The following is a 20,707-nucleotide window of genomic DNA, read 5'->3' as shown; positions in this document are numbered from 1 at the left end:
ATGAAGCGAACAACTAAAGGCTGTCCCGAGATCGGCTTACCTTCCACACGGTAATGGTATGCACTGATCGCACTAAGGTGAACCCTTACCGAGTTGGTCTTGAGACCAGACTCAGACAAGTGCAGAAGGTATTCAAGCAGGGTCTGTGTAGGACAAGAGCGAGGATCTAGGGCCTTGCTGTCACACCAGACGGCAAACCTCCTCCATTGTAAGAATTAACTCCTCTTAGTGGAATCTTTCCTGGAAGCAAGCAAGATGCGGGAGACACCCTCTGACAGACCCAAAGAGGCAAAGTCTACGCCCTCAACATCCAGGCCGTGAGAGCCAGAGACTGGAGGTTGGGATGCAGAAGTGCCCCTTCGTCCTGAGTGATGAGGGTCGGAAAACACTCCAATCTCCACGGTTCTTCGGAGAACAACTCCAGAAGAAGAGGGAACCAGATCTGACGCGGCCAAAAGGGAGCAATCAGAATCATGGTGCCTCGGTCTTGCTTGAGTTTCAACAAAGTCTTCCCCACCAGAGGTATGGGAGGATAAGCATACAGCAGACCCTCCCCCCAGTGCAGGAGGAAGGCATCCGATGCCAGTCTGCCGTGGGCCTGAAGCCTGGAACAGAACTGAGGGACTTTGTGGTTCACTTGAGATGCGAAGAGATCCACCAAGGGGGTGCCCCACACCTGGAAGATCTGTCGCACCACGCGAGAATTGAGCGACCACTCGTGAGGTTGCATAATCCTGCTCAACCTGTCGGCCAGACTGTTGTTTACGCCTGCCAGGTATGTGGCTTGGAGCACCATGCCGAGACGGCGAGCCCAGAGCCACATGCTGACGGCTTCCTGACACAGGGGGCGAGATCCGGTGCCCCCCTGCTTGTTGACGTAATACATGGCAACCTGGTTGTCTGTCTGAATTTGGATAATTTGGTGGGACAGCCGATCTCTGAAAGCCTTCAGAGCGTTCCAGATCGCTCGCAACTCCAGAAGATTGATCTGCAGATCGCGTTCCTGGAGGGACCAGCTTCCTTGGGTGTGAAGCCCATCCACATGAGCTCCCCACCCCAGGAGAGACGCATCCGTTGTCAGCACTTTTTGTGGCTGAGGAATTTGGAAAGGACGTCCCAGAGTCAAATTGGACCAGATTGTCCACCAATACAGGGATTCGAGAAAACTCGTGGACAGGTGGATCACGTCTTCTAGACCCCCAGCAGCCTGATACCACTGGGAGGCTAGGGTCCATTGAGCAGATCTCATGTGAAGGCGGGCCATGGGAGTCACATGAACTGTGGAGGCCATGTGGCCCAGCAATCTCAACATCTGCCGAGCTGTGATCTGCTGGGACGCTCGCACCCGCGAGACGAGGGACAACAAGTTGTTGGCTCTCGTCTCTGGGAGATAGGCACGAGCCGTCCGAGAATCCAGCAGAGCTCCTATGAATTCGAGTTTCTGCACTGGGAGAAGATGGGACTTTGGATAATTTATCACAAACCCCAGTAGCTCCAGGAGGCGAATAGTCATCTGCATGGACTGCAGGGCTCCTGCCTCGGATGTGTTCTTCACCAGCCAATCGTCGAGATATGGGAACACGTGCACCCCCAGCCTGCGAAGTGCCGCTGCTACCACAGCTAGGCACTTTGTGAACACCCTGGGCGCAGAGGCGAGCCCAAAGGGTAGCACACAGTACTGGAAGTGGCGTGTGCCCAACTGAAATCGCAGATACTGTCTGTGAGCTGGCAGTATCGGGATGTGTGTGTAGGCATCCTTCAAGTCCAGAGAGCATAGCCAATCGTTTTGCTGAATCATGGGGAGAAGGGTGCCCAGGGAAAGCATCCTGAACTTTTCTTTGACCAGATATTTGTTCAGGGCCCTTAGGTCTAGGATGGGACGCATCCCCCCTGTTTTCTTTTCCACAAGGAAGTACCTGGAATAGAATCCCAGCCCTTCTTGCCCGGATGTCACGGGCTCGACCGCATTGGCGCTGAGAAGGGCGGAGAGTTCCTCTGCAAGTACCTGCCTGTGCTGGAAGCTGTAAGACTGAGCTCCCGGTGGACAATTTGGAGGTTTTGAGGCCAAATTGAGGGTGTATCCTTGCCGGACTATTTGAAGAACCCACTGGTCGGAGGTTATGAGAGGCCACCTTTGGTGAAAAGCTTTCAACCTCCCCCCGACTGGCAGGTCGCCCGGCACTGACACTTGGATGTCGGCTATGCTCTGCTGGAGCCAGTCAAAAGCTCGCCCCTTGCTTTTGCTGGGGAGCCGCGGGGCCTTGCTGAGGCGCACGCTGCTGACGAGAGCGAGCGCGCTGGGGCTTAGCCTGGGCCGCAGGCTGTCGAGAAGGAGGATTGTACCTACGCTTACCAGAAGCATAGGGAACAGTCTTCCTTCCCCAAAAAAATCTTCTACCTGTAGAGGTAGATGCTGAAGGCTGCCGGCGGGAGAACTTGTCGAATGCGGTGTCCCGCTGATGGAGATGCTCTACCACCTGTTCGACCTTCTCTCCAAAAATGTTATCCGCACGGCAAGGCGAGTCCGCAATCCGCTGCTGGAGTCTATTCTCCAGGTCGGCGGCACGCAGCCATGAGAGCCTGCGCATCACCACACCATGAGCAGCGGCCCTGGACGCAACATCAAAGGTGTCATACACCCCTCTGGCCAGGAATTTTCTGCACGCCTTCAGCTGCCTGACCACCTCCTGAAAAGGCTTGGCCTGCTCAGGGGGAAGAGCATCAACCAAGCCCGCCAACTGCCGCACATTGTTCCGCATATGTATGCTCGTGTAGAGCTGGTACGACTGAATTTTGGCCACGAGCATAGAAGAATGGTAGGCCTTCCTCCCAAAGGAGTCTAAGGTTCTAGGGTCTTTGCCCGGGGGCGCCGAAGCATGCTCCCTAGAACTCTTAGCCTTCTTTAGGGCCAAATCCACAACTCCAGAGTCATGAGGCAACTGGGTGCGCATCAGCTCTGGGTCCCCATGGATCCGGTACTGGGACTCGATCTTCTTGGGAATGTGGGGATTACTTAGTGGCTTGGTCCAGTTCGCAAGCAATGTCTTTTTTAGGACATGGTGCAAGGGAACAGTGGACGCTTCCTTAGGTGGAGAAGGATAGTCCAGGAGCTCAAACATTTCAGCCCTGGGCTCGTCCTCCACAACCACCGGGAAGGGGATGGCCGTAGACATCTCCCGGACAAAGGAAGCGAAAGACAGACTCTCAGGAGGAGAAAGCTGCCTTTCAGGAGAGGGAGTAGGATCAGAAGGAAGACCCTCAGACTCCTCGTCCGAGAAATATCTGGGGTCTTCCTCTTGCTCCCACGAGGCCTCACCCTCGGTGTCAGACACAAGTTCACGAACCTGTGTCTGCAACCTCGCCCGGCTCGACTCCGTGGAGCCACGTCCACGATGGGGGCGTCGAGAGGTAGACTCCCTCGCCCGCATCGGCGAAGCTCCCTCCGCCGACGTAGTCGGGGAGCCCTCCTGGGAGGTGGCCGCAGTCGGCACCGCATGCGGTACCGACGTCGGGGACCTCACCCCGGACGATGGGCCAGCCGGCGCCACGCTCGACGGTACCGGAGGCGCAAGCACCGCCGGTACCGGAGGGGTAGGGCACAACAGCTCTCCCAGAATCTCTGGGAGAATGGCCCGGAGGCTCTCGTTCAGAGCGGCTGCAGAGAAAGGCAAAGAGGTCGATGCAGGCGTCGACGTCAGAACCTGTTCCTGGCGAGGAGGCTGTTCCGGGCTGTCCAGAGTGGAGCGCATCGACACCTCCTGAACAGAGGGTGAGCGGTCCTCTCTGTGCCGATGCCTGCTGGGTGCCGACTCCCTCGGCGACCCAGAGCTCTCGGTGCCGACGCGGGGAGGGGACCGGTGTCGATGCTTCTTCGACTTCTTCCGAAGCATGTCACCGGAGCTCCCCGGCACCGACGAGGAGGACGTAGAATCCAGCCGTCGCTTCCTCGGGGCCGAGGCCGAAGGAGGTCGGTCTCGGGGGGGCTGTACCGCAGGAGCCCTCAGGGTAGGAGGAGACCCACCCGAAGGCTCACCGCCACCAGCAGGGGAATGGACAGCCCTCACCTGCACTCCTGACGATGCACCACCGTCCGACGACATCAGCAGACGAGGTCCCGGTACCACCGACGTCGATGCAGTCGCCCGATACCTTGGCGCCGATGCAGAGGGCCGATGCCTCGATGCACTCGATGCAGTGGCGGCCGAGGAAGATGGTCTGGACGCTGACGACGTCGATGCACTCGAAGATCCCGGTGCCGATGCCGACGAAGAGCCCGAGAACAACACGTTCCACTGGGCTAATCTCGCTACCTGAGTCCGCCTTTGAAGCAGGGAACACAGACTACAGTTCTGAGGGCGGTGCTCGGCCCCCAGACACTGAAGACACGACGAGTGTCTATCAGTGAGCGAGATTATCCGGGCGCACTGGGTGCACTTCTTGAAGCCGCTGGAAGGCTTCGATGTCATGGGCGGAAAAATCACGCCGGCGAAATCAAAATCCGAAATGACGGAAAAAGAGCACCAAAAATTTTTAAGGGAGAAAATCTCGACCGAGGCCGAAAAGAGGCCTACCCCGACGACGAAAGAAAACTTATCGGGGCAAAAAGCTGGAAGTACGGGAAGGGGTTGGCACGAAACCCGGGGGGGGGGGGGTTTCCGGAGCACTTCCCGACACTTTTAAAGACTTTTCCGAAGAAAAAAACACGTCAAAATAAATTTGGACGCGCGAGGTCGACTTTCCGGGGCTCGACACGGCGAAACACGACCATACCGAGTGCGGACAAAAGAAGACTGGCCGGCTCGAGCCGGTTTCGGGCGGGAAGACGGCTGCGCATGCGCGGTGCGCGCGGGCGCGCGAGGACTAGCAAAGGACTTTGCTAGAGAAGTTTCCGATTGGAGGGGCTGCCGTGGACGTCACCCCCATCAGTGAGAACAAGCAGCCTGCTTGTCCTCGGAGAATTATTTTAATGCAATGTAATTAAAGATTCAGGTTTTAAAGAGGCTTATGATAGAGATGGTTTAAATGTTTTCTGCAAGATGGCAGAATGCCACCAAAATAAAAAAAAAACTTTATGGCATTTTCAACAGATAAGATCTCATTACATGTTCCAGCATAGGAGCCAACTTTTCAAAATTATTGGGGGTGCTAAGCCCAATGGAAATGACCCCTCCCTGAACAGAAACAAGGAATTTTTCTCAATATTGGGGGTGCTCAAGCACCCACAGAGTCGGCTCCAATGTGTTCCAGCACATAGTGCCCTGTAGCCATCCCTAAAGTGCTCACATGTATATGCATAACAAATATCAAAATACTACATTTTCCTTACACTAGAATGATACAAAAAAATCAGTGTATTACATTGGAGTTATAATATGGAGGAAAAAGAGCCTCACAGAGCTCCTGGACAATATGTCTGTCTATTGGAGCTAAAACGGATCTTAAACTGATCCTCTGTTCATCATTGGCTCTAAAAAAAACCTCCTAGAAAACATATTAATCATTGCTCACTAACAGATTTAACAGAAAAATTTTTTTTACTGTAGTGGCAGATTTAATATTTCCACAATAGTGACAGATATAATGGTTCCATTCAATTGTTACTTCACAAAATATTGGAACTAAGTGTAAAATGAACACTTATCTTTAGCGCTAGAGGAAAATGTAAATATGAAGACTCTGGATTACCACCTATACCTAAACATCGTACTAGCTCGCTTGAGAGACAATCACATGTTGATGTATCATCAAATAGCTTGACTAAAACTGATATTTTGGAAAGCTTAACTGATGAAGTAATTTCTAGATCCACCCTGCTAGTGGTTTTTGTTTTTCAACAAGATAGAGGCTCTGTTGCATTTTTTCTTCAGAGACACTGATATAAATTTTATGGGTGGGAAGATCTCCTTCTTCCCTGACATATCTAAATGGACACAACAGAGAAGGAAGAATTTTTTTTTTTTATATAAATGGCGTTATTTCCCTTGGTGCTAGGTTTCAATTAAGATATCTGTGTAAATGTTTGGTTTACTTAGAAGAATATTTATATTTTCTATGAATCTTCTCAGCTTCAATTTTTTTTAGAAGGGAGAGGGTTTCTTCAACTGTACCATAAGCATTTGGGGTGTACCTCTAATGTTGTTTTGTGCTATAAGTATATTAGGGTTTACTCACTGCTTTTTCCTATGCTGATTCTTGCTAGTTCAACTTCCTCTGATAATTCTAAATTGTCCTCTCTTTAATATGGTCTAATTGAAGCCCAAAGAATTTAAGGGCCTCAAGTCCCACTAACGGTTCCCACACTACTACTACTACTATTATTTAACATTTCTAAAGTGCTACTAGGGTTACGCAGCGCTGTACAAGTTAACATAGAAGGACAGTCCCTGCTCAAAGAGCTTACAATCTAATGGACAAATGTACAGTCAGTCAAGTAGGGGCAGTCAAATTGGGGCAGTCTAGATTTCCTGAAAGGTATAAAGGTTAGGTGCCAAAGGCAACATTGAAGAGGTGGGCTTTGAGCAAGGATTTGAAGATGGGTAGGGAGGGGGCTAGGCGTAGGGGCTCAGAAAGTTGATTCCACGCATAGGGTGAGGCGAGGCAGAATGGGCGGAGCCTGGAGTTGGCGGTGGTGGAGAAGGGTACTGAGAGGAGGGATTTGTCCTGAGAGCAGAGGTTCCGGGCGGGAACGTAGGGGGAGATGAGGGTGGAGAGGTAATGAGGGGCTGCAGACTGAGTGCATTTGCAGGTGAGAAGCTTGAACTGTATGCGGTATCTGATCGGAAGCCAGTGAAGTGACCTGAGGAGAGGGGTGATATGAGTATATCGGTTCAGGCGGAATATAAGACATGCAGCAGAGTTCTGAATGGATTGAAGGGGGGATAGATGGCTAAGTTGGAGGCCAGTGAGGAGAAGGTTGCAGTAGTCAAGGCGAGAGGTAATGAGAGCATGGATGAGAGTTTGTGTGGTGTGCTCAGACAGGAAAGGGCGATGTTAAAGAGGAAGAAGCGACAGGTCTTGGCTGTCTGCTGGATATGCGCCGAGAATGAGAGGGAGGAGTCGAAGATGACTCCAAGTTTGCGGGCAGATGAGACGGGGAGGATGAGGGTGTTATCAACTGAGATCGTGAGCGGAGGAAGAGGAGAGGTGGGTTTTGGTGGAAAGACGATAAGCTCGGTCTTAGACATGTTCAGTTTCAGGTGGCGGTTGGACATCCATGCAGCAATGTCGGCTAAGCAGGCCGATACCTTGGTCTGGGTCTCCACGGTGATGTCTGGTGTGGAGAGATAAAGCTGGGTGTCATCAGCATAAAGATGATACTGGAAGCCATGAGATGAGATCAGTGAGCCCAGGGAAGAGGTATAGATTGAAAAAAGAAGGGGTCCAAGGACAGATCCCTGGGGAACTCCGACAGAGAGCGGGATGGGGGTGGAGGAAGAACCATGAGTGTGTACTTTGAAGGTGCGGTGGGAGAGATAGGAGGAGAACCAGGAGAGGACAGAGCCCTGGAACCCAAATGAGGACAGTGAGGCAAGCAGTAAATCATGATTGACAGTGTCAAAAGCGGCGGATAGATCGAGGAGGATAAGGATGGAGTAGTGGCCTCTAGATTTGGCAAGGAACAGGTCATTACAGACTTTAGAGAGTGCTGTTTCTGTCGAGTGTAGAGGGCGGAAACCGGATTGAAGTGGATCGAGGAGGGCCTGAGAGGAGAGGAAATCAAGGCAGCGGCTGTGACCGGCGCGCTCAAGTATTTTGGAGAGGAAGGGTATGAGGGAGATGGGGCGGTAGTTGGAGGGACAGGTAGGGTCAAGTGATGGTTTTTTGAGGAGAGGTGTGACTACGGCATGCTTGAAGGTGTCAGGGACAGTTGCTGTGGAGAGAGAGAGGTTGAGGATATGACAGATGGAGGGGTGACAGTAGGAGAGAGGGTGTTAAGTAAATTGGTGGGGATGGGATCAGAGGAATAAGTTGTGCATTTCGAGGAGGAAAGAAAGTGGGCGGTTTCTTCCTCGGTGATATCAGGAAAGGAGGAGAAAGAGTTGGTTGGTTTGTTGAGGGAGAGGGTTGAAGAGAGAAGAAGAGGAGGTGGCTTGGTAGTGAATTCAAGGTTGATCTTTTGCACCTTGTCGCGGAAGTAGTCAGCCAGTGATTGAGGAGAGAGTGAGGGGGGGAGCAGAGGGTACTTTGAGGAGGGAGTTAAGGGTGGCGAAGAGACGACGAGGGTTGGAGCTGAGAGAATTGGTCAATTGGGTGTAGTAGTCCTGTTTGGCAAGGAATAGGGAGGACTGGAAGAAGGATAGCATGAATTTATAATGAAGGAAATCTGAATAGGTGCGAGATTTCAGCAATGCTGACTGAGCCCATTCAAAGTGAATGGGCTTTGTCAGCAGTACCACACCAGGAGGCGCTAGCGCGGCTTGATAAGAGGCCCTAAGTTTTTTCTTTGATGCCGTATCTTACATTTATTTCCTTGTTAAGACTTTTTCTTTGGTGTATATCTTAAATGCAAATTCAAACAATTAAAAAAATAACAGGCAGAATGTGCTCCTTTGGTTGCATGACCACATGCATTCAGCCTACCATAGGGAGACTGGGTCTTTATATAAAACAAAATTCTGGCAACTGATGATAGAAGGGGTGGAGCAGCCCCCTGACAAGATCAGCCGCTCACTAACACAACTTCTGTTGACCTGTAGGGCTCCCCACTGTCCACAGCCAGGTTTGTCTTTCTCAAACAGCAATGGGGAGATGGGTCTTTATGTTGAAAATACTGGCAACCAATAACAGAAGGGGGCAGAGCAATCTCCTGATAGGCCTGGCTTCTCACCAACATGATTTCTTTGACCACCAAGACCATCCAACTGGTTCCCTACTCTCTAGCACCCTTTCCCGCCCCTGACACTGCCTGATAAATCTGTCTCCAGAGCATCTCTCTTATGAAGATAGACTACACAGCTTGGAGGAAGGCAGGCTAGATGGACCACGCAAGTCTTTATTTGCCATCATCTACTATTTTACCATGTAAAAACAACAGAGGAGATAGACGTTTATAAAATTCTCCGAGGACAAGCAGGCTGCTTGTTCTCACTGATGGGTGACGTCCACGGCAGCCCCTCCAATCGGAATCCTTACTAGCAAAGTCCTTTGCTAGTCCTCGCGCACCCGCGCGCACCGCGCATGCGCGGCCGTCTTCCCGCCCGAAACTGGCTCGAGCCGGCCAGTCTTCTTTTGTCCGCACTCGGTACGGCTGTGTTTTTTGCCGTGTCGAGCCCCGGAGAGTCGACCTCGCGCGTCCGTTGTTTAATCGACGTGTTTTTTCTTCGGAAAAGTTCCAAAATAGTTCGGAAAGTACTCCGCAAACCCCCTTGGGTTTCGTTTGCCCCTTCCCGTACTTCCAGTCTTTGCCCCGGTAAGTTTTCTTTCGTCGTCAGGGTAGACCTCTTTTCGGCCTCGGTCGAGATTTTCTCCCTCAAAGTTTTTGGTGCTCAAATTCGTCATTTCGGATTTTGATTTCGCCGGCGTGATTTTTCCGCCCATGACATCGAAGCCTTCCAGCGGCTTCAAGAAGTGCACCCAGTGCGCCCGGGTAATCTCGCTCACTGATAGGCACTCGTCGTGTCTTCAGTGTCTGGGGGCCGAGCACCGTCCTCAGAACTGTAGTCTGTGTTCCCTGTTACAAAGGCGGACTCAGGTAGCGAGATTGGCCCAGTGGAACGTTTTGTTCTCGGGCTCTTCGTCGGCATCGGCACCGGGGGCATCGAGTGCATCGACGTCAGCGTCCAGACCTTCATCCTCGGCTGCCAGTGCATCGAGGCATCGGCCCTCTGCATCGGCGCCGAGACATCGGATAGCTGCATCGACGTCGGTGGTACCGGGACCTCGTCTGCTGATGTCGTCGGACGGTGGTGCATCGTCAGGAGTGCAGGTGAGGGCTGTCCATTCCCCTGCTGGTGGCGGTGAGCCTTCGGGTGGGTCTCCCCCTACCCTGAGGGCTCCTGCGGTACAGCCCCCCCGAGATCGACCTCCTTCGACCTCGGCCCCGAGGAAGCGACGGCTGGATTCTACGTCCTCCTCGTCGGTGCCGGGGAGCTCCGGTGACATGCTTCGGAAGAAATCGAAGAAGCATCGACACCGGTCACCTCCCCGCGTCGGCACCGAGAGCTCTGGGTCGCCGAGGGAGTCGGCACCCAGCAGGCATCGGCACCGAGAGGACCGCTCACCCTTTGTTCAGGAGGTGTCGATGCGCTCCACTCTGGACAGCCCGGAACAGCCTCCACGCCCGGAACAGGTTCTGACGTCGACGCCTGCATCGACCTCCATGCCTTTCTCTGCAGCCGCTCTGAACGAGAGCCTCCGGGCCGTTCTCCCAGAGATTCTGGGAGAGCTGTTGCGCCCTACCCCTCCGGTACCGGCGGTGCTTGCGCCTCCGGTACCGTCGAGCGTGGCGCCGGCTGGCCCATCACCCGGGGTGAGGTCCCCGACGTCGGTACCGCGTGCGGTGCCGACTGCGGCCACCTCCCAGGAGGGCTCCCCGACTACGTCGGCGGAGGGAGCTTCGCCGATGCGGGCGAGGGAGTCTACCTCTCGACGCCCCCATCGTGGACGTGGCTCCACGGAGTCGAGCCGGGCGAGGTTGCAGACACAGGTCCGTGAACTTGTGTCTGACACCGAGGGTGAGGCCTCGTGGGAAGAGGAAGAAGACCCCAGATATTTCTCTGACGAGGAGTCTGAGGGTCTTCCTTCCGATCCCACTCCCTCTCCTGAAAGACAGCTTTCTCCTCCCGAGAGTCTGTCTTTTGCTTCCTTTGTCCGGGAGATGTCTACGGCCATCCCCTTCCCGGTGGTTGTGGAGGACGAGCCCAGGGCTGAAATGTTTGAGCTCCTGGACTATCCTTCTCCACCTAAGGAAGCGTCCACTGTTCCCTTGCACCATGTCCTGAAAAAGACATTGCTTGCGAACTGGACCAAGCCACTAAGTAATCCCCACATCCCCAAGAAGATCGAGTCCCAGTACCGGATCCATGGGGACCCAGAGCTGATGCGCACTCAGTTGCCTCACGACTCTGGAGTTGTGGATCTGGCCCTAAAGAAGGCTAAGAGTTCTAGGGAGCATGCTTCGGCGCCCCCGGGCAAAGACTCTAGAACCTTAGACTCCTTTGGGAGGAAGGCCTACCATTCCTCTATGCTCGTGGCCAAAATCCAGTCTTACCAGCTCTACACGAGCATACACATGCGGAACAATGTGCGGCAGTTGGCGGGCTTGGTTGATGCTCTCCCCCCTGAGCAAGCCAAGCCTTTTCAGGAGGTGGTCAGGCAGCTGAAGGCGTGCAGAAAATTCCTGGCCAGAGGGGTGTATGACACCTTTGATGTTGCGTCCAGGGCTGCTGCTCAAGGTGTGGTGATGCGCAGGCTCTCATGGCTGCGTGCCTCCGACCTGGAGAATAGACTCCAGCAGCGGATTGCGGACTCGCCTTGCCGTGCGGACAATATTTTTGGAGAGAAGGTCGAGCAGGTGGTAGAGCATCTCCACCAGCGGGATACCGCATTCGACAAGTTCTCCCGCCGGCAGCCTTCAGCATCTACCTCTACAGGTAGAAGATTTTTTGGGGGAAGGAGGACTGTTCCCTACTCTTCTGGCAAGCGTAGGTACAATCCCCCTTCTCGACAGCCTGCGGCCCAGGCTAAGCCCCAGCGCGCTCGCTCTCGTCAGCAGTGTGCGCCTCAGCAAGGCCCCGCGGCTCCCCAGCAAAAGCAAGGGGCGAGCTTTTGACTGGCTCCAGCAGAACATAGCCGACATCCAAGTGTCAGTGCCGGGCGACCTGCCAGTCGGAGGGAGGTTGAAAGTTTTTCACCAAAGGTGGCCTCTCATAACCTCCGATCAGTGGGTTCTGCAAATAGTCCGGCAAGGATACACCCTCAATTTGGCCTCAAAACCTCCAAATTGTGCACCGGGAGCTCAGTCTTACAGCTTCCAGCACAAGCAGGTACTTGCAGAGGAACTCTCCGCCCTTCTCAGCGCCAATGCGGTCGAGCCCGTGACATCCGGGCAAGAAGGGCTGGGATTCTATTCCAGGTACTTCCTTGTGGAAAAGAAAACAGGGGGGATGCGTCCCATCCTAGACCTAAGGGCCCTGAACAAATATCTGGTCAAAGAAAAGTTCAGGATGCTTTCCCTGGGCACCCTTCTTCCCATGATTCAGGAAAACGATTGGCTATGCTCTCTGGACTTGAAGGATGCCTACACACACATCCCGATACTGCCAGCTCACAGACAGTATCTGCGATTTCAGCTGGGCACACGTCACTTCCATTACTGTGTGCTACCCTTTGGGCTCGCCTCTGCGCCCAGGGTGTTCACAAAGTGCCTGGCTGTAGTAGCAGCGGCACTTCGCAGGCTGGGGGTGCACGTGTTCCCACATCTCGACGATTGGCTGGTGAAGAACACGTCCGAGGCAGGAGCCCTGCAGTCCATGCAGATGACTATTCGCCTCCTGGAGCTACTGGGGTTTGTAATAAATTACCCAAAGTCCCATCTTCTCCCAGTGCAGAGACTCAAATTCATAGGAGCTCTGCTGGATTCTCGGACGGCTCGCGCCTATCTCCCAGAGACGAGAGCCAACAACTTGTTGTCCCTCGTCTCGCGGGTGCGAGCGTCCCAGCAGATCACAGCTCGGCAGATGTTGAGATTGCTGGGCCACATGGCCTCCACAGTTCATGTGACTCCCATGGCCCGCCTTCACATGAGATCTGCTCAATGGACCCTAGCTTCCCAGTGGTTTCAAGCTGCTGGGGATCTAGAAGACGTGATCCACCTGTCCACGAGTTTTCTCGAATCCCTGTATTGGTGGACGATTCGGTCCAATCTGACTCTGGGACGTCCTTTCCAAATTCCTCAGCCACAAAAAGTGCTGACCACGGATGCGTCTCTCCTGGGATGGGGAGCTCATGTCGATGGGCTTCACACCCAAGGAAGCTGGTCCCTCCAGGAACGCGGTCTACAGATCAATCTCCTGGAGTTGCGAGCGATCTGGAACGCTCTGAAGGCTTTCAGAGATCGGCTGTCCCATCAAATTATCCAAATTCAGACAGACAACCAGGTTGCCATGTACTATGTCAACAAGCAGGGGGGCACCGGATCTCGCCCCCTGTGTCAGGAAGCCGTCAGCATGTGGCTCTGGGCTCGCCGTCTCGGCATGGTGCTCCAAGCCACATATCTGGCAGGCGTAAACAACAGTCTGGCCGACAGACTGAGCAGGATTATGCAACCTCACGAGTGGTCGCTCAACTCCAGAGTGGTGCGCCAGATCTTCCAAGCGTGGGGCACCCCCTTGGTGGATCTCTTCGCATCTCGAGTGAACCACAAAGTCCCTCAGTTCTGTTCCAAGCTTCAGGCCCCCGGCAGACTGGCATCGGATGCCTTCCTCCTGGATTTGGGGGGGGGGGGCCTGCTGTATGCTTATCCTCCCATTCCTCTGGTGGGGAAGACTTTGTTGAAACTCAAGCAAGACCGAGGCACCATGATTCTGATTGCTCCTTTTTGGCCGCGTCAGATCTGGTTCCCTCTTCTTCTGGAGTTATCCTCCGAAGAACCGTGGAGATTGGAGTGTTTTCCGACCCTCATCACGCAGGACGAAGGGGCTCTTCTGCATCCCAGCCTCCGGTCCCTGGCTCTCACGGCCTGGATGTTGAGAGCGTAGACTTTGCCTCTTTGGGTCTGTCAGAGGGTGTCTCCCGCGTCTTGCTTGCTTCCAGGAAAGATTCCACTAAGAGGAGTTACTTCTTTCTGTGGAGGAGGTTTGCCGTCTGGTGTGACAGCAAGGCCCTAGCTCCTCGCTCTTGTCCTACACAGACCCTGCTTGAATACCTTCTGCACTTGTCTGAGTCTGGTCTCAAGACCAACTCTGTAAGAGTTCACCTTAGCGCAATCAGTGCATACCATTACCATGTGGAAGGTAAGCCGATCTCAGGACAGCCTTTAGTTGTTCGCTTCATGAGAGGTTTGCTTTTGTCAAAGCCCCCTGTCAAGCCTCCTACAGTGTCATGGGATCTCAATGTCGTTCTCACCCAGCTGATGAAACCTCCTTTTGAGCCACTGAATTCCTGCCATCTGAAGTACTTGACCTGGAAGGTCATTTTCTTGGTGGCAGTTACTTCAGCTCGTAGAGTCAGTGAGCTTCAGGCCCTGGTAGCCCAGGCCCCTTACACCAAATTTCATCATAACAGAGTAGTCCTCCGCACTCACCCTAAGTTCTTGCCAAAGGTCGTGTCGGAGTTCCATCTGAACCAGTCAATTGTCTTGCCAACATTCTTTCCCCGTCCTCATTCCTGCCCTGCTGAACGTCAGCTGCACACATTGGACTGCAAGAGAGCATTGGCCTTCTATCTGGAGCGGACACAGCCCCACAGACAGTCCGCCCAATTGTTTGTTTCTTTTGATCCCAATAGGAGGGGAGTGGCTGTAGGGAAACGCACCATATCCAATTGGCTAGCAGATTGCATTTCCTTCACTTACGCCCAGGCGGGGCTGGCTCTTGAGGGTCATGTCACGGCTCATAATGTTAGAGCCATGGCTGCGTCGGTAGCCCACTTGAAGTCAGCCTCCATTGAAGAAATTTGCAAAGCTGCGACGTGGTCATCTGTCCACACATTCACATCTCATTACTGCCTGCAGCAGGATACCCGACGCGACAGTCGGTTCGGGCAGTCAGTTCTTCAGAACCTGTTTGGGCTTTAGGATCCAACTCCACCCCCCGAGGGCCCTGTTTGTTCTGTTCCAGGCTGCACTCTCAGTTAGTTGGTAAATTTTTTAGGTCAATCTTAGTTATGTCCTCGCCGTTGCGAGGCCCAATTGACCATGGTTGTTGTTTTGAGTGAGCCTGGGGGCTAGGGATACCCCATCAGTGAGAACAAGCAGCCTGCTTGTCCTCGGAGAAAGCGAATGCTACATACCTGTAGAAGGTATTCTCCGAGGACAGCAGGCTGATTGTTCTCACAAACCCGCCCGCCTCCCCTTTGGAGTTGTGTCTTCCCTTGTATTTGTATTGCTACATACTGGACTGGCCGGCTCGAGCCGGTTTCGGGCGGGAAGACGGCCGCGCATGCGCGGTGCGCGCGGGTGCGCGAGGACTAGCAAAGGACTTTGCTAGTAAGGATTCCGATTGGAGGGGCTGCCGTGGACGTCACCCATCAGTGAGAACAATCAGCCTGCTGTCCTCGGAGAATACCTTCTACAGGTATGTAGCATTCGCTTTATGATTGGGATGGAACAGTTGTCTAACCTTTCAAACTACACAAAACCAAGAGGACACTCAATGAAACTAGTGACCAGCAGCTTGAAAACAAATCATAGAAAAAGTTTGGGTTTTTTAATGCAACACATAATTAAGCATTGGAATCTGTGCAGATAGCATAAAGGATTCAAAAGAGGTTTGAACAAGTTCCTAAAGGAAACGTTTGTCAAAACTTATTAGTCAGATAGACTTGGGATAGACATTTTCGATGGGAGATCATAAGAAGCAAATCCGTTTTCTTGTGTCACCATTTTTATCCCAAATTTAGTGGCGGAAAGTGCAGCTAACTGGCACCACTTGAACTGGGCATTGCTGTATCGCTTCATATGTACATCATAGGTTTATGGGAGTCATGCATGGAGCCTTTTACTTTCTTGTGAATGTTAATATTCTTGTTTGGGTAAGAAGGCTATGGTCTTAATAAGAATATCTCAACTAGCACACAGAAAGTTATTATAAAACACATACCAATTTGACATTTACATGCCTGCTTTTATAAGTGTGACACATTTCTTATTTTACAAACCTGAAATGTTCAATTCATACTTCATTGTGTATCCAAACAGGTATATACTAGAACCTCATGTTATGTACTTTAGTATTGTAGCTAAGGGGTGTTTTCAGTGAAATAATCCATAGCTATGAACTGTCTGCTTGCTTCAGTCTCATCTAAATACTGCGCCATAGATATAGAGGCAAGATGGCCGATCAGAGCAGACGCAGGTGTCTGAGCTCCTGACTTACCAGGCCCTTGATCGTTAGGAGGTTCGTTCCCTCGTGCAGGACATGGGGAAGCGGAAAGGAAAACCCAGGGCGTCGGCCTCTTTACTCCCTGGGAGTGTTCCCCCCTCGCGACAAACGGTTCTGGAACAATTCGGGGTTCAGCCACTGATCATGCGGCAACCCGCTACAGAACGCTCCGCAACAACATCGCTGGAGATCAGTGAGGAGGCGGTTTCGCTTAGTCCACCCGGGAACATCAATCCTCCACAACCAGGAAGTAGAGTGACCCCGACGGTGAGAGCGGATGGAACGTCCGAAGTGGTCGATATTTCCCTGCCCTCAGGAGGCCTCGACGGTGGTCTTTCCCCAATCGGAGCGGAACAGCAAAGGGGTTTGGTGACTTCTACCCCTTCTCCGATGGGAACTACTCCGGTATTATTGGAGGTAAAAAAGCCCAAAGTAGTGACTTTAGATGCCCTATGGGATGTTATCCAGGGAATGAACGCCATGCTTTCTCAGGTAACTCGTGACTTTTCACAAGATATTGATAAATTAAAACACCAGCAAAATCAACTTGTGGATAATTTTCAAACCCAAGTAGTGCAAATTGAATCTTTGAGAACTGAACTTTCCACTTTAAAAAACTTTGCGGGAAATGTGGCGAAGGACAGAGAGATTCTGGCACGCAAGCTAGAATTTTTTGAGAATCAGGGGAAAAAAAATAATTTGAGGTTTATTAATTTTCCCAAGTCGCCATTAATCCCAGCTATGGACATGTTGAGAAAATATTTCAGAGAAATTCTGGGTATACCAGCAGAGGGATTTCCGCCTATTACCCGAACACAGTACATAACCGGGAGAACAGTGAATCCGCTGAATCCTCAGTCACAGCAACCAGAACTTAATATTACAGAGTTTCTAGAAAACTCATTGGAATTAATTACGGAAAGAACTACTCTTATCGTTTCATTTGCACTGGAAATGGACAAAACAAATATTTTTAAGCTTTATTTTAAATTTTTGAACAGTAAATTTCTTGGGCAAGCCATTCGAATTTTTCCAGATTTGAATAGGGAGACTCAAGCCCGTCGGCGAGAGTTTCTCGGTTTAAAATCCAAAATTTTAGCTCTGGGAGGATTGTTTAAATTAGTTTTTCCTTGTCGTTGTATAATAACATTAAATTCTGTTACATATATGTTTATGGATCCCAAGAAATTGAAGGAATTTTTGATTTCTAAAGAAAGTGTAGAATGTTCGACCCAGGTAACCCAATAGGGTGTGAGAACTCGCTGAAGTCTGGCTGCGGATTGCCTTTTTTTTGATCCTGCTCTTATTTGTTTTCTTTTTCCTAATATTTTTGCCTTGTATTTTGTCTTAAGTTGTGGTCTAAATGAAACTAATTTTTTCCATTAAGTTGTGAAATTATTATATTTCTGTATCCAACATTTATTGTTTAAATAGATGGATGTTAAATAAAATATATAATAATAAAAAAAAATAAAAAAAAAAATACTGCGCCATAAACCTAGTTTTTATTGGCCATAAAAGTTGATGCAAAGGCAAAGTATTTAATGCCACAGGACTAGACCATCCTGCTACAATCTACCACTCCATTTAACATTACTTTTATTAAACCATGGAATTAAAAACATAGGAAAAAATAAAGTGGCAGTGTACTGTATGAGTTCCAATAAGCATTCTTAAATTATCTTATTTTGACAAACCGCAGCTAGCATACAGTGCCAGTGACTTTCTCTACTATTGTTTAGAAGTAATGTATGAAAATTATACATTTACAGACCCCCAACATCATACGTACATAAGCATCACCATACTGGAACAGACCAAAGGTCCATCAAGCCCAGTATCCTGTTGTTTTCAGGCAGAGGCCAATCCAGGTCACAAGTATGTGGCGATCCAAAGGAGTAAAAGGTTTCATGCTTCTGGTCCCAGGAATAAGCAGTAGATTTTCCCCAAGTCCACCTTAATAATGATTTATGGACTTTTCTTGTAGGAACTTGTCCAACCCTTTTTTTAAACCCATCAATGCTAACCGCTTTTACACACTGAGTAAGCTAGTGACAGGCCTTATCAGTCAAATCTTATTAATTTCTTTGACAGTGTGACCGGCAAGTTGGACCGAAGTAAAGTGCTGGATATGGAGTACTTCGATTTTAGTAAAGCCTTTGGCACAGTTCTGCATAGATGACATAAATAAACTAAGTGCCCTTAGTATGGGCCCTAAAGTGACTAACTGGGTTAGTAACTGGTTGAGTGCAAGGCGACCATGGGTAGTGGTAAATGGAGCATACTCTGAGGAAAAGGATGTTACTAGTGGTATTCCAGAAGGTTCAGTTCTTGGTCCAGTTATTTATAAGCAAAATTGCGGAAGGGCTGTCTGATAAGGTTTGCCTCTTTGAGGATGATACCAAAATCTACAATAGGGTAGACACTGCTGTTGGTGTGGATAACACGAGGAAAGACCTAGCAAAACTTGAAGAATGGTCCAGAATTTGGCAGCTAAGTTGTATTGCTAAAAAACATAGGGTCATGCATTTGACTTACAGAAACCCAAGGGAGCAGTGCAGTTTAGGGAGTAAAGTACTTTTGAGCATAAAATAGGAGTGGGACTTGAGTGTGATTGTATGTGATGATCTTAAGGTGGCCAAACAGGTAGAAAAGACAACAGTGAAGGATGCTTGAGTGCATAGGGAGAGGAAAGGTCAGCAGGAAAGGTGATAATACCTCTATATAAGTCTCTGGTGAGACCTCATTTAGAGTACTGTGTACAATTCTGGAGACTGCACCTTCAAAAATATATAAACAGGATGAAGATGATTCAGAGGATGGCTATTAAATTGGTCAGTGGTCTTTGTCAAAAAGAGTATGGGGGACAACGTTAAAGAACTCACCCACAAAGTTCTTATAAGATTCATTTATAAGACCATCTAGGCCTGAGGTCTTACCCGTTGGTAAATCTTTAATAACTCTCTGGATCTCCTTGGCTGTTGTAGGTCTCTCTAAATACATAAGTAATGCCATAGTGGGACAGACCAAAGGTCCATCAAACCCAGCATCCTGTTTCCAACAGTGGCCAATCCAGGTCACAAATACCTGACAAGATCCCCAAAAAAGTACAAAACATTTTATGCTGCTTATTCCAGAAATGGTGGATTTTCCCCAAGTCCAATGTAATAATGGTCTATAGACTTTTCCTTTAGGAAGCCGTCCAAACCTTTTTTAAATCCTGCCAATCTAACTGCCTCCACCACATCCTCCGGCAACGAATTCCAGAGTTGAATTACACGTTGAGTGAAGAAACATTTTCTCTGATTCTTTTTAAATTTACTACTTTGTAGCTTCATCGCATGCCCCCTAGTCCTAGTATTTTTGGAAAGCGTAAACAGACACTTCACATCTACCCGTTCCACTCCACTCATTATTTTGTAGACCTCTATCATATCTCCCCTCAGCCATCTTTTCTCCAAGCTGAAGAGCCTCAGCCACTTTAACCTTTCCTCATTGGGAAGTCGTCCCATCCCCTTTATCATTGTCGTCGCCCTTCTCTGCACCTTTTGTGATCAGCATTGGAAGGGCATGAGCTGTCAAGTAGATATTGATAGCATTAGGCCGAATGGCGAATCGGGGAGGCTTTAACTAAAGATTGGCCCATCCCATCTTGCACCTTCAGGATAGTTCTATTAGCCTGAAATCTGCAAAGTTTGACAGATAAGGGACCGTTCATGCTTACTGCTATGCTCATAATGTGTCTGTCTGAAATTAAGATTTACAAACTGCAAATTCTCATTATATATACTATCAAGATGCAATTTAGCCATTTGAAGTTCTCTCAAGATTGTAGCAGATCCCAAGCCTTTGTGGCACTTCTCCAGTTGACAAATTTGGGAGAGGCAGCAAGCCACCTGAGAGAGAGCATTGGGCATGATTGCACTAACTGGCCTTCTTAAGAAAATATCCTCTAGTCACCACTTTTAACACATTCCAAACTATACCCAGGGAGGGGCCTGAATGCAAATTAAATTCCAAGTAATCCCTAATGGTAGCTCTATAAACTATGTAAACCACCTATTACTGCAACAAAGGATTGTTCAATATCCACCGTCTGTACCTGTCTTTTCTGAGGGAAGGAATATTAACCCAAACCGGGGCGTGATCAGAAATAGTGATATTACCAATACCCGAATATCCCCCACTGTCTGGCAGTCTTATAATCTAATCTAGAATAAGATCCATGAGTATAGGAGAAAAATTATAGTATCGAGTTTTGGGGTAGTTCAGGTGCCAAATGTCAAGCCTAAGTCACAAACCAAATTTCCCAAGACCTGCAACATTTTATGGTCTGTACCCAATGCTATAGCTGTACGATCAATTGTGGGTTGCATGATAGCATTAAAATTCTCTGCCATAATTTACCCTGAGTAAAGGCCAGTAAGGCAGATAAGACGTTTACAAAGAGTAACTCTTGATGTTCATTTGAAGCATATAAAGCGGCTAGTGTAATTTCAGAATGACCTAACAAAAGATGGAGAAAAAAGATACCCCCCCCCCCCCCTCCAGGTTTCTCTTAATTTTTAAAAACTGTACCTGAACTGAAGCATGTATTAAGATGGTCACTCCCTATTTTTTGGGAGCATCAACTGCAGAGGCACAGAAAACATGAGAATACTAAGGAT

General features: G+C 50.0%; 1 long non-coding RNA gene across 2 annotated transcripts in view; it reads left to right on the top strand.

Annotated features, from left to right (window-relative positions):
• LOC115470730 overlaps nucleotides 1-20,707 on the top strand; it is a 561,138-nt gene that overhangs the window by 475,742 nt on the left and 64,689 nt on the right. The window lies entirely within an intron of this gene.

Source organism: Microcaecilia unicolor, chromosome 5 (assembly GCF_901765095.1).
Source record: "Microcaecilia unicolor chromosome 5, aMicUni1.1, whole genome shotgun sequence".
In the NCBI taxonomy this organism is placed as follows: domain Eukaryota; kingdom Metazoa; phylum Chordata; class Amphibia; order Gymnophiona; family Siphonopidae; genus Microcaecilia; species Microcaecilia unicolor.
This window is presented reverse-complemented; position numbering and strand designations above follow the sequence as displayed.